We start from the raw sequence: 15,233 nt of genomic DNA, 5'->3' as shown, positions 1-15,233 counted from the left end.
CAAGAGTTTTGTTGATTGATGGAGCAATTTCTGGTTTAGAAAAGGGGCAGATGGTGTTTGGAAAGGATATAAATATAGCCCAACAGACAGTGGATGATGCTGTGGAACTGGTTTGCCTTGCCACTCTTTGCTGGTCTTTATTGGGCTTTGCTGATGCTGGCCTTCACTGACAACGTTGTGGCATTGGTTTGCCTTACCTTCTTTGCTAATCACCATTTGCTCTGCCTTCATAGTGAGAAACACACCAAAAACTCCCCATAATATTCTGGTGGTTTATTGCTGCTTCTATGGACACTGGCTGAGTGGCAGAACCTTGGGATTTCTTCTTGATCAAGCTACCATTGCTGATTCCTGAATGGTTCCTGAGAGTGGATTGAGCTTTCGGCTGCTGATTCCTGTGAACTGAACTGATAATATCTTGACAACAAAGATTAGATTTGCCCCAAAGAACTATTTCTAAACAGGTCCACGTCCTCCTTGTCTTATTAACCTTTCCTTTGCACTACTTCTGGTGAGTGATGGACTAGAAGGGAGGTGAAAGCATTTAAGAAACTTTATTAAAGTAGTTTTATTTTAAAAAAATCTAATCTCACAGTTGATCCTTTTAGAGAACCAAAGCTAAGGCAATGACTACCAAGAGCACACTTTGGTAGGACTTCCTGATTATACACATCGCTTGTTCCTTCTTCCAAGTCTTCTTCTGTTAGTCACCTGAAGACAGAGTTAGGGTCACTGGATTCTGTTCTCTGTTCTTCCTTATGTAATCACTTTGATTTTATTTTAAATCATCCCTCATCTCTCTAATTGGTATATGAAGACAGGTGACTAAATCTAGACTGTTATAGCTGCCAGGGAGGGGGCTTATAGCTTTGAAACTCTGATTAATCAGTGTAGGGCCTCTACATATTTCAATACTATCTAATGTAGAAACAAGAAAGAGACTTTTTAAAAGTGCTCCTTTAAACATAGCTACCAATTCTAAGGCATTGGTGGTGCATACTTTTAATGCTAGCATTTAGGACGCAGAGGCAGGTGGATCTTTGTCGAGTTCAAGGTCAACTTGGTCTATATAGTGAGTTCAGGCCAGCCAGGGTTATATAGTGAGACTCTATTTCAAACAAAGCAAAGCAAAGCAAAGCAAAGCAAAGCAAAGCAAAAGAAAACAAAGATAATTACCAATAAAAAAGTGAGCAAGACAGTGGGAAAGAACAGATGGAAGACAGGGGTATTACAAAGGATATGAATTCCAGATAGGACTGCTGTCTTACTGTTCTCAATTTGAAATATTTGAGAAGATGAGATCTACTGTGATTAAATGATTAAAATGAGATGGGAATACTGGATCTTCTTTAAGAAGGATGGATACTTTCTCAGGTAGCTGGAGGAGTGTTCCCAGAAATACAAAGACCATCGAAGTTGTTGTCTCAATAAACTGAAGAATGACATTTAAGGAGCACACAGGGTGAGCTTTAGAGAGATATTTCTTATAGATCCATAGGGGAAAGCTTAAAAGAAAGAGATGGCCCAGAGCTCCTAAATAGCAGGAGGGTGGTCAGGAAATGGGGTACCATCCAGGTGTCAGTCTGGGCTTATTGAAGACAAATTGCAGAAACTGGGTGAGGAATAGGGATAGAGATGAGAACTGGTCAGTCTGGTTGGCACACCCAGATGTCCAGGCATCTTTTCTCATTTTCAGTCACCTAAGGCAGTACCACCTGTAGGCGGACACACTGAGGAGATAAAGAAACAGGGATCAGAAGCTTTTCTGGTGCACTGGCCTCCATTGAGGACATTTGGGAACTGCTGCTTTGGCATTCCTGCCCTATTTGACCTGATTCTATCTTTTGATTTCAGGAGAAGTTAGGTCTTATCCCCTTAAGGAACTGGGTATTTATTTATTTCCACTGACTACCACCTCAATGTAATGTCCTCTAACAGGTCTTTCCACTCTGAGCCTCTGTCTCAACTATTAGATATTTTCTGAATGGGTGTCAGCTGGGAAAGCCAGCCTCCTAGCACCTGGGCACACTGGCTAATTCTCCCACAGGGAAAGAAGCAACCACCTTCCCTAGTTCATTGCCAGGCAACCCAGAGGGAGTCCCTGGGGTTGTGGTTGAAGATCTCTGCCATGTACACAATGTGATATTCATTGCATTCCTGGTCATGCTACTCAGAATATCCAGGCTGCTCATGTCACTATCCATAGCCATCCCACCACTATGGAGGAAGACATGGCTTCCCTTTTGGGAATTGGATAGTCAGGAAGGGCTTTACTGAGTAGTGATATCTAGGCAAATGTTTGAGGGAAATGAGGGGTTGTAATAAGTAGTTAACAACGTAGAACTCTTCAGTGTCTGAAAAAAACTCATAAAATGTGGCACTTAATTCAGGCCTGAAACATCTGGGTTAGGAGTGAGAGGTGCAAAGAAAGCACTGTACAGGAAACGTGTGTGTGTGTGTGTGTGTGTGTGTGTGTGTGTGTGTCTGTCTGTCTGTCTGTCTGTCTGTCTGTGTGAATGTGTTTGTCTGTGTGACTATGTGTGTTTGTGTGTCTGTATGTATTAGAGAGATGCAGTGGGAGAGACTTATTGTTGGGAAGAAACAGGTTGTATAAGGCTGAGAGATGTCTTAATTATATCTTTGATAACACAACAAAAACTTATTATATCTGTTAGTTTTATTGTTTAAATATTACATTTACAGATGATTTCACTCTCCTGGTGCATAGAGAATCTATATATAAAGTAAGAAGGAAGGAAGGAAGGCTGCCAAAGGCCATGAATTTCAGTGAGAGATCTGAGACAATGACAAAAGAAGTGCTGAAATACAACTGAGTGTGTAGCTGTGCAGAAGCTGTTTGTCACATACAGGTTAGCTTAGTCTAGCTATAACATGACCTTGGGGATGTTCTTTCTAAGGGAGGTCATTCTATCTCTGTATATATTATGTATCTATGTATCTATTTATATATCTATTTATGTATCTATCTATAATAGGAATGTTAATTGTTTATAAATAATAAATTATTAATTATTATTTATAGGAATTATTTACACGTACAGTCTAGCTAATCAAAAATGGCTAACTATGAATGGAACACCCAAGAATCTAGTAGTTGCTGAGTCTTTATTCATTGCCCTTCATTTAGTTTTTCTTCTCAGAAGGTCAAAAACCCAGGGTCCTTCTCCTATAGAGCCCACCTCAGTTTCTCTCAGGAGCCCTGGAAGGACAGCTGCTTCCCATCCTCACTTGGTCTGGTGTTAAGGTGAAGTAAAAGTAGAATGGGCCATGGTTGGTACAACTCTGTCTTGGAAGCCTTTGTTCCTGGCAAAGGGCTTGGCTGAGTTTAACATGTTCACCATTGGTTCTTCTATGTCTAAACTTACAAAGGTGCACACATACCAGCACATGGATGTGTATCCTCTCTTTCCTTGTTGGCTTCAGCTATCAATTAGACATAGCACTGAGTTATCTGAAAGAATCTCAATTGGGGTTTGGTCTCAACAGATTCGGCTGTACACATTGTCTTTAGGAGCATTTTCTTGATTGCTAATTGATATAGGAGGGCCCAGTCCTCTGTGGATGGTGTCATTTCTAGACATGGGGTCCTAGTTATACAAGAAGGATGGCTCAGCACATGCTAGACAGAGTAATTCAATAAGCAGAGTTCCTCTGTGGTTTCTGCTTCAGCTCTGTCATGGTATGAATATGCTTGGTCCAGGGAGTGGTAGTATTTGGAGTTGTGGCCTTCTTGGAGTAGGTGTGTCATTGTTAAAAGTTGTCCTTATAAGAGTGGACTTAGTTATGGTGTGTGTTCACAGCAGTAAAATCCTAAGACTGAAGTTGGTACTAGGGACTGGGGTATTGTTGTGATAGGCCTGACTATGCTTTTGTTTGGAAGAATGTGGATTTGGGGACTTTGGATTTGGAAAGGAGTGGAATGCTTTATATGGGGCTTAATGGGTTATCTTACTAGGAATTTAGAAAACTTTGTTACTGAGAGTGATTTGAATTATGCAGACCTGGCCCAAGACATTTCAGTGGAAAAGAACTTCGGAATGTGGCCTAGAGGCTGTTTTTTTCTAGTATTTTGGTGTAGAACATGGCTGTTTTTTGAACTTGTCTGGAGTTTGCCTGAGGCTAAGGTGAAGAGAATCAGATTAATTGCATTGACAAAGGAAGTCTGAGAAACACCCATTATAGAGTTTGTTCTCTGGTTAAGTTTCATGAAGAGCATTTTGAACAAGCATAACAAGCATAACAAGCTGAAAAAGGAAAAATATAAAATATATAGTTCCAGTATTAAAGGAGAACCAGGAAGTGAAATGGAGCTGAATCCTGTGTTCAAGGATATGAAATTGAATTAAGGGAGTGCTGACATTGGGGCAAGATATTACCCCAAGGGATCTTACGTGGAGCCCTAGTTGTATAAGAAGGCTGGCTGAGCACATGCCAGACAGAATAATTCAATAAACAGAGTTCCTCTGTAGTTTCTGCTTCAGCTCTGTCATAGTATGAATATGCTTGGCCCATGGAGTAGCAGGATTTGGAGTGTGGCCTTCATGGAGTACGGGTGTTCCTGTTAAATGGTATCCTTATTTAGATCCAGGCATGGTGGTACACACTTTTAATCCCAGGAGATAAAGCCAAGGACATCTTTGAGTTCAAGGCCAGCCTGAGACAGGGCAAATTCTAGGTGAAAAAACAAAAACCAAAAAACCAAAACCAACCTTAAATCCAGGCAAGGTGTTACATACTTTTAATCCCAGGAGACAGGCATCAGATTTCTGATGTCAAGGTCAGTCTCCAGATCAAGATCCAGGGCATCCAAGCTTAGGCAGTGAAGGAGTTAGAAAAGAGGAAGCTAGTAATATTGTAATAGAACAAGGGGACAATGTTCCAGCTACTGCAAGCAGAAGAACTCGGCAGTTTGGTCCTATGGTTCTGGCTTTATAATCAGTTAAGAGGAGAAGGAAACTACCGGGACAATTGATGCTCATTAGCTTAAGTAAAAAAACTAGTGGTGCTTAAGAAGAGACCAGCATCACTGAGGTGAAATCTTCTGGGAAGTGTTTGTGAGAACATAAATAAACTATGTTCCAGAGATGTCCAAGGTTGTACCTTGTGCTGCATCTATACTTGGTAATGTGTAAGAGTCACCCAGATGGTACTGGTTTTGAAGGCATGAAGGGGTCATGAAGAGCAGCTGAGGTTGGGTACTGTGAGAGGTCATGGAAGGCCATTGATGAAGGTGCAGCTTCAGGTGCAGTTGATGGCCCAGGTATGAATGGGTCATGCAAAGGATCTGAGGCTTGGCATAATGAAAAGAGCCTTCAGGAGGTTATTGATGAAACCTGGTTGCAGCAGAAGGCCCCAGTGTATTTGAGATGCCAGTGCCATGGGATGATCACCAAGAACTTCAGCAGCAGTGGAATGGATCAACCTGAGTTTAGAGTGCTACAGAGGACAGAGCTAGAGAAGTGACGTGAGCCCTTTGGAGGAGCCCAGAAGATCATGTGTGTATCCCAGACATTGAAATAAGAAGTTATAACATTGAAGCAGTCTTGGAGACCACAAGATTTTTGAGATGCCAGAGTTATAGGATATCTATCTCCCGATGAAAGCTGCTAACAGGGAGTGGAAGCAGCCAGAAGTTTGTTGCAGTGAACAAAGATGAAAAAGGAGTTGTAGATCTGAAAATTGCTTTGACATTGGACAGGGAGATGCAGAGTTTGGAGTTTATACAGAGTTGGTTTTCTGTCTTGATTCAGGGATTACAGTTAAGAGATTGGATGGATCTCAGAAGAGACTTTGAACTTTGGATGTTTAACATTGTTGATACTGCTATAGACTACAGGGACTTTGGAAGTATTATTTTTAATTATGCTATGGCTAGATATGACTCCCCTAGACTCAATTGTTTGGACAAGCCTATGGGGGCCAGGGAATGGAATGTCATTGTTTGAATCTGCTTGGTCCAGCAGTATTTGGAGTTGTGACCTTCTCAGAGTAGGCGTGTCACTGTTAAATGCTGTCCTTATAAGAGTTGGCTTGGTCATGGTATCTGTTCATATCAGTAAAACCCTAAGACAAGCTCCCACCTTGAGTTCCTGCCTTGACATCCCTCAATCTTGGATTGTAACCTGAAAGATGAAATAGTCTTTTCTACCCAAATTGTATTTGGTCATGATGTTTTTATCACACCATGAGAAGGAGTGAGAACATTTACAAACACACACACACACACACACACACACACACACACACACACACACACAAAACCAAATAAAAGAAAACAAAACAAAAAGAACAAACACAATGTAAAGATGTCACCATTGACTTAAGTACATGCACTACAGGAGTAGAGAGAAAGGTACTTATCAAAAGGACTGTGCATAAGCTAAATGGTGCAGACTTCTCTGGAGTCTTTTGAGGGACTCAGTAGCTATTTGTGTTCTGAAGTTCTGCGTGTGCTTCTGAAGTTGAAGATTTCTAATGTGCTTTACAATTTTTTTTTTAAAAAGATCAAAATTGGTTTTTGTGGTGCACAGGGCATGATCACAAACTGTCGAATAAACCTATGGGTCGCCAGGGTTGGGGGAATCCTAAATATAAAAGACACAAGGGAGTCCAGAGGCATTATGACAGTAAACAAAATGAGCCTTTTTTCAGAAAGTTACAGATGTGTGGCTGAGGAAGGAGTGTCAGCAGGAAGTAGTCATAGATGATTACGTTTCCTCTCATTCCTTTTCTGGGTTTTCTGCACCATATGAATAAAAAAAAGAAAAAATAGAAATAAAAAGGAAAGAACATGACTGGTACTAGCTGTGGTGGAGAAGAATGTTTATGATAGATATGTAGGAGAAGACAGCCAGTGGCAGACACACCTGAGAGAATCTCACTGGTCATGACCCTGAACTGAGTGAGGGGAGGGAGAGGAGAAAGGAGAGAGGAGAACCAAGTATAGCAGCCAGGAGGCCAGAAGTATAAAAGGAACAACAATAGCAAAACAGGGAGCAGGTAACAAAAGGCGTCTGTATTGTGTAGTTTGGAACCTCTGAGGGAAGGGCTGCCCAGACCCTGGGCTGGAGAGTTCAGGGTAGAGAACAGGGTATGCCAGCCATACTTTGTAACAAGTAAGGACTGTGGGATGCTGGGAGAAGCTGGAAATCAGGTCATTTTTGATGTTACATAGCCACCCCAGTCAGTTGTCCTGGGTTTGAAAGTTAGCAAGGGGAAGGTTGAAACTTGGGCCTCAGTCTGTTGGTATTTAACATTCTTATTTGAAATATCACTACAGAAAAGGCACTACAGAAAATGCTTCCTTGTAGGTGGCCTTCGTGATACATTATGTTACTTGTACTGGAATTTTCAGACTCTCTAGAGAAGAATCATAACCAGTGTCAGGGGAAGGTGGCTCCTTTCCTTTTCATGTCCTTTTAATTTTCCTTTCCTGCCATGAATTCTAGAGGCCCTTTACTAATAAGCTGGATACCCTTCCAGCTCAGCCTGTATGACGATGTTCCTGTCTTTTTTTCTCCTGGAAAATCAGGGTGAAAAGTAAAACTTCTCCCCAGAGTATGTCTTAGGAAACCCTATCTTTTGAGAAACTAATTACTGCATGCCAGACATCATCAGGTATCATGGGAGCAGAGAACATATCAGTGAACCAAAGCCCTTATAACACACACAATCATAGAGTAACAAAGCCTCCCTCTCTGGGTTTGGGATGCAATCTGAAAGATTCCCGAAGGGAGACCCTTACTCAAGTCTCAAGAAGTTGCAGACCCCAGACACACGAGAGACCAATCTTGATGCAATACGCAGAGGTGAGGTTTATTATGGAGAGCTCTGGGTCGACACGTATACCACACAGGAGACAGAGGGATCCCTGAGTGATTGGGAGAAGGGCTATCTAAAGGAAGAAGTCACAAGTCCCAGGAGATGAGGGGATGTCAAAAGGAAATACCAAAAATGTCACAAGGGGAAACTCTCAAAGTCATAGGATTGTTCTTAAGACTCTAGGGTTTAAATCAGGGGAAATGTCAAGCCCTCATTCTCCTGAGAACAGATCTTGATTCCTGTCCTTTAGGGTAAATGTTTGTCAGAGTTGACGAAGCATCTGCATCTGATACACATCTGGTTAGGCTTCGGCCCCGGTTTCCTGGAATACTATCTGCAGGATACAATGGCTGGAACATTATCTGTAGGGCACAATGGGGGCTTGAACAAACATCACAGGGGCAGAACAGAACCAGTTACTCATTTGCCCACGTCCAGTGACACCCGGAGGGTCAGTGAGTCTGCACCAGTCCTCCTGTATTTTTAACCATCTGTCTTCCTGAGTCAGATCCTGTTGCTGAGTTTTGAGCTAATTTAAAACCCTATCTCTCACAATCCAGGGCAAGTGCTCTATCACTGAGCTACTTACCCAGTCCCGAAGAGACATTCTCTGACTGAGAGTCATAAAGCATAGTGGGAGGGAATAGGCAGTTTAGAAGATGTGGTTCCTAATTCCTATACAGGCAGGGCTGAAAATGATGATTTAGACAGGTAATATGGGACACCACCTGCTCCCATTGCCACCATTTTGTTTTCTTCAGGTTGGAGTTTGGGGGAATCAACTCCTATCCAACCGTTTATTGTTTTTCGCTCTCACAAAATCAGTGAAATTAATACACTGAGTTGTGCCATTCCTTACAATAACAAGTCCATCCTCTTTATCAGTTTTCTATTTTTGAAAACACTTACAGGTAGGAAATTAAGGTTCAAAATACTGTGGTTAATATAGTTTTCAAGGGACTTTGGAAACCAACCCCAGAGCGTTTTGAATGTCAGCTCTTGTTCCTACCACTCCAGGAGCACATGAGAACAATTGTTTTGGTGTGACTTGGAGTTAAGTGTTTGAAAATTGTTTTACTACATGAACTGGACCAGTGCAAACACCTAACACCTTTGCATGTGCTGTGGCTTGAAAGTGACCTTCAAACTTCACAAAGTGCTGGGAATTGCCTCCCTTGAGCCATTCTTGCTCAGGTAGTGTTTGCTAACTATCTTCCAATTAGCTGCAGGCCCTGAGGGAAGGAAAGCAGGAAAAGGAATTTCTGTCCCTCTCCCCTGGGCCACAGACATTCCTCTTTTTCTTTGGACATTTTCACTCCAGCCCATTGGTAAAACCAAAATCTAAACAAGATCCTTCTAGTTGTCAGGCCCTGAAGTAAAAGTTATATGTTAGCTCCCTGGTTCTGAGACCTTTGGCCTTGGAGTTAGCCATGTTAGCAGTTCCGGTTAGCAGTCTCTTGAATCTTCTTAGTCTCCATAAATGAATAAACCAATGTCCCTGGAGAGGAATGCTATCATTGTAAGGGTCCACGATTCCCTGAAGAATAATACCCTGACTCCAATAGTGTGTAAACACAAAGAATGTTTTATTCTGTAGAAGTTCAGTATGCTGGGGTCTCCCATTACCAAAATTGAGAGACAACTAAATGTATTTGAAGGCCTAATTTAAAACATAATAGGGAATTTCAGGGTAACTGACCTCTGTGTTAATCTATTGGGTCCATCTCTACTGACATTTCATTACGGGAGTGTGGGGGCTGGAAACTTGCTGGGGAGGTTGGGAGGCTGTTACTGAGGAAGTAGCTGAGGAAATCTGGAAACTGCTGCTGATCCATTGTCCTTAGCTTCAGGCCAGGTGGTGAGGCAGCTTCTGAGTCCTGGTCTTGCCTGGAATTGCCCAGTTCTTGGACACAGAGATTTAGGCCTAGTCTCCTGAACTGTCAATTTGAAGCCTATCATGGAATTAGCCTAGCCTTCTTATCATGTCTCTATATCTATACCATATATCTATTGAAATGGATAGATCTGAATATCTATGTAAATAAGTGTTCTCTCTTAGATCTATTTATCTAGTCCCATGTTACTTTTGTCTCTTTAGAGAACCATGCTAATATAGGATTAATTACACAAATAAAGATGCACATTCTTATTATAACAGCATCTGATCTCATACAGTGAGATCATGTGTTCTCTTCTGGAAGGATTTTTAATATTGTGATTAAAAGAACTCGTGTACAAACTTCTTTCCTCTAAGAATGAAAAGGAAAGAGTAAGTTAAAATATATCCATTCTTGACTGTTGTCAACAAAAATTAACATTGGAAAGTTATAGAGGGGGAAAAGAAGTAGAGAGATGCAGAAGGGTATATTTGTTTTCTTTCCGAGTTAGGGTTTCTTTGTGTAGCCTTCACTGTCCTGGGTCTGGTTCCATAGACCATGCTGGCCTTGAAGTCAGAAATCTACCTACCTCTTCCTCCCCAGTGCTGGGATTAAAGGCATGTATGCCCATCTAAAAAGGAGATTCTTAATATACACCTTATTTAAACAATCATATGTATATGTGTGTATACTGGCTGGTTTTGTGTGTCAACTTGACACAAGATGGGGTTATCACAGAGAAAGGAGCCTCCCTTGAGAAAAATGCCTCTATGAGATCCAGTTGTAAGGCATTTTCTCAATTAGCGATCAAGGAAGGAGGGTCCATTGTGAGTGGTACCATTCTTGGGCTGGTAGTCTTAGGTTCTATAAGAAAGCAAGCTGAGCAAGCCAGGGGAAGCAAGCCAGTAAGTAACATCCCTCCTTGGCCTCTGTGTCAGCTCCTGCTTCCTGACTTGCTTTGTTGATGAACAGCAATGTGGAAGTGTAAGTTGAATAAACCCTTTCCTCCCCAACTTGCTTCTAGGTCATGATGTTTGCAGGAATAGAAACCCTGACTAAGACAGTGTGCTTGTGACTGCTTGTCTACATGTTTACTACATGTGTGTGGTGTGTATGGAGGACATATCTCCTGTGACTTGGACCCCATTGGATGTAAATGCTGAAAAGCAAGCTAGAATCCTCTGCTTCTGCAAGAGCTGCAAGTGCTCTTAACTGAAGAGCCATGTCCCCAGCCCCAGTATACTATATCCTATCATTTCAAGTTTTCCAAAACATTTTGAATGTATCAGTTATTTTAAAAAAAGTAGACATATTTCTCCTTAAAAGAGCTCCTCTAGATTTATTCTCTTCTTTTGGCATTCCTTAGTCATACGATAAACAAACCCAGACTGTTTATCTTCTTTGACAATGTTGTACATGTATATAAATATCTTGGTCACTTTTACAATTACCTTCTCTTTTCCCCTCCCACTGAACCCCTTTCTTCCTCTTAGCAGCCCTTTCCCTGGGCATCTTCTGGACTCACTGTATTACAACAGGTTATTTGCATAAAGATGAGTGGTAGGTTATTTTCTGGAGCATGGAAGAATATAGGCTTGAGTGCATGTGTGAGTACGTGTGTGTGTGTGTGTGTGTGTGTGTGTGTGTGTAAGCACATTTCTTTGGCAACAATAATATATTTTAGAATCATAACTTACAGGAAATAAAATGTAAGTTCCTCAGTGTTTCAAATTCTGGCATAATATATTGCCAATAGCCTTTAAAGAAACAGAAACATTTAAGTCTGAGTTTCAGCACCTGTGGAGCCTTGGCTTACTATGTTCAGAAGGAAATAGTCTGCACAACAGTCATGCAGCTCATGGAGTTGGAATGGGCTAGCATTTAAAGACTTGCATGTGTCCATAGATTTTTCTATCCATACTTCCTTGTTTTTGTCCTCCCTGGTGGTCTGTTATGTGGAAACTTCTTTTCTTTGTCCACATGGTTTAATGACTCTATAGTGTCTTTGGATATATTTACTTGTCATAACAACTCAGCACAAGAGATACTTTGCATCCTAGAGCTTCTTGTGTGCTCTTCTGGTCCTCAGATTTTCATGTTGAAAACCCACATCCCAGAATTTAGTTTCATGAACAGAGCGTTGCAGCTCTGATTCCTGCGGTAATAATTCCTTTCTGAAATTCAGGGATTATGAATCAGAAATTTCAAAATTCTGACTATTTTAAACATGCTTCCAATAATCCTCCCATTCTATTTATTTGGATAGCTAAAATCTAGATCTAAAGAGTATACAATTCAACAAGTTTAGTAATACTTTCACAAACCTGCAGCATATAATAATACTAAAACACTGAGAAGCACCTTCAGTCGGCGGATGCAGAGGCTGTGGAGGACGTTGCAGCATGGAAGCACATGTACTCACCCTCCACTCAGGATGCGTTTTGCATTGAAATTGGGTTTCACCTTGAGAGAGCATTTAAAGGACTCAGGCAAAATATAGAATATGTGCAAACATATTATTATTCATTTTATCACTTTAAATCAGCCTTTCTTTTGAAATGTTATACTATACTCACACACTCATTTAATCAGTGTGTTTAAGTAGGGTTATTTGCATGAGCCTGGGTTTTAGTTTATTTACTAGAGCACGAGAGACTATGTTTTTGATACGGAAAATAATGTCAGGTCTGTGACATGGGGATAAATACCATTTAACCATTTCAGGGAATAGTTGGTATTGGCAGACACTTGGTATCGTAGCATCTCATTATTACAGAAACCTACAGGAGAAGGAGTTACAGTAAATGTGTTTGGAACCTTTTCTACCTTCATTTCACGCACTGACCTTTTTTCCTTTTCCTGAGTTTCCTTCTCTCTAGCTCTTGGCCCTTCTCAGTTGTCCACATATGAAATGCCCATCACCAAAGGGCCTAGACTCTTAACTGTGCCTTTCAGATAGAGTTAACAGTTAGCAAACAAAAATACACAGTGCCTAGTTGTAACAGGAATGCCAGGGCTCCTTTTTGTCACTTACAGACACCAAAGAACAGAGACAGTCTTTAAAACTGAACTGTATTCATAGAGATGACAGCCTGATAGGAGAGTGGGTTAAAATCCGGACTATATCAGTCTACTCTCTCCTCTCCAGATGGAGAAGATGGGGTTGGAGACAAAGGCTATCAGTTACTGCAAAACTCAGTCCTGCACCCTGGTCAGGTCATCTTCAGCATTTCTGAGTCTGATAGTTTCCAGGCCTTGCTAGTTATCCTTCTACTGTCTCCTCATTCTGTGGATGTTTGTGCTCAGACTCATTCTGAAAGAGAGTCTATCTGGTTTCTGCTGGTATTAACTTTGTTTTCCTCCAGGGGCATTTGGGCTGGAAATAGTTTAACTCAGAATAAGCAAACCATTAAGAGTACATATGTGTGCTATGCTAGGAATGACTGTATGAGCAAATTCCTTTCTATGACATGACTTAAAACTGTGTTTTCATAATACAGAATATGAAAGTGCCCCTTATCAAAGATTCAAATTTCTGGGGGGGATTATTTGTTTGTTTTTTCTTTAAAAATTTTTTTTTGAGTAAAGTGTGTCTCATGAAATACTGGGACAGGAGAAACCAAAACAACCAGTTAATCCTTATCTGAAACTCAGATTAATCTGGAATCCACATAGTATCTTGTGACCTGATTCTTGTAAGCCACCTGATAGGAGGTGGCTAAATGTACTGCTCCTTAGCCCAGAGGAACAAGAAGTCTCTAGCCCTACAGCTCCCCTAGAGATCTTTTGCAAAAGGCATGTGCGGATCTCTTCTGTCCAACCCGTATAGCAGCCCTGGAAGCTCGAAACATGGTGAGACTGTGAACCTGAGATTTTAATTTCTGAAAGTAAGTTTAAAAATGTCTCAGGTGGCTGTGCTATACACATCTATATTGATCTATACTGAGTCATGTGTTCTCTTCCCAAAATCAGCTTATGCAATTCCCGCCCAAGAAGTGACTACGATGGTGCAAACCTGGAAGTAGGCTCACAGCTCTCTAAGGCTTAGACTGTGAATATCCATTCAGCGGAGATGAGCTTTGTCATCAAGATGGTCTCTTGCATGGGAAGGATGTTAGGTGCTAGTATACAGACACAGGTAAGATGTCACTCTTCAATAAACTTATCCAGTAGATGAGACAGACGACTATGTAAGTTCAGCATTAGAATGGGAAAAATGACCACATGGCAGATCTCTAAAACACATGCAGTTGCCGTTTTGTTGTTGTTTGTGCTTTGGAGCTGTGTAACCCTGATTTCTCCCCATGACTAAGCAAACATCTATTAGATATAGATCCACATTTAAAGATGATTCCTGTAGTGCAAATCAGTCAGCAGAGGAGAAGCCTTAAAAGAATTCATTGTCATTGTGAGATATAAACCTGGTGCACAAATGGGGAAAAGTAGCAAAAAAAGAAGGAACCTGTTGCTGAATTTCTGGTGGGTAGGCAGCAGGAATGGGAATTTCCAACACTGGCAGCAGACACTTTTATATCAAAGTCAGACAAACATGCTTTTGGACAGTGAGGGGCTCTCTGTGCCAAGATATCTGTCTGTCTCTGGTTCATGGACCAGATATGTGAATGCTTACTAAATGCCAGTCTCCCTAGTGGGTGCAGGGACATGACATTTAATATTAATAGACCAGTTCTCTACTTATTGGAGCAAGGCCTAACAGGAGAGGGATCTGATAACCTCAGACTCTATTTTAAAGAATTGAGACAGGTGCTCACTTTTGCAATATGTACATACTAAAATTGTCAATACAGAGAAGATTAGTATGGCCCCTGCACAAAGACACACAAATTTGTTCAGCAAATTTGTTGCTGTCTTCTGAGCATGACATGCCTATGACAATCATGAACTTACAGAAGGTGTGGTTAAAGGCACATGACTTATACAAGATAAAGACAACCTAAACCCTAGCATAGAACACACACACACACACACACACACACACACACACACACACACACACACACGGATACATATGGTTAAATGATATATAATAGATACATACACATATATGAAGCACGTGTATTTCCTTCTTGTTTTATATATGAAGCACATATATTTCCTTCTTGTTTCATGAGATCCCTGCTTAACATATATACATAAACACAAAACATGCATTGACACTATGATATACAAAAGACCTTCAAAATGTCATTGATATTTATATCTCATAATTTATAATTCATACTCCTTCTAGCTAGATCTGTTTTACTTGAGACATACTTAAGGCTGTGATATAGGACAAGAAAATTAGTAACTAGAGCTTCAGAGAGAAAACAGAAAAGCAAAGCCTTAATGCATCAGAGTCTAAAGGTATGGAGAATAGGGAAGAAACCAGAATAACTTGAGAAGCAAAGGAAGTAGATTATTTCAGAGGTGTGTGTAGGGTTCGGTGGAGCCGTGACAATTATGAGAGGATCTTCAGATTGCAGTAGGAAATATGGAGGATTCATTTATACC

General features: G+C 40.9%; 1 pseudogene; it reads left to right on the top strand.

Moving 5' to 3' along the window:
• The first annotated feature begins 14,489 nt into the window (after nucleotides 1-14,489).
• On the top strand, nucleotides 14,490-14,582 carry LOC120097965 (U6 spliceosomal RNA; annotated as a pseudogene).
• The last annotated feature ends 651 nt before the right edge of the window (nucleotides 14,583-15,233 follow it).

This window comes from Rattus norvegicus, chromosome 17, assembly GCF_036323735.1.
Source record: "Rattus norvegicus strain BN/NHsdMcwi chromosome 17, GRCr8, whole genome shotgun sequence".
In the NCBI taxonomy this organism is placed as follows: domain Eukaryota; kingdom Metazoa; phylum Chordata; class Mammalia; order Rodentia; family Muridae; genus Rattus; species Rattus norvegicus.
The sequence above is the reverse complement of the archived record's forward strand: the minus strand, read 5'-3'. Positions and strand labels throughout refer to the sequence as shown.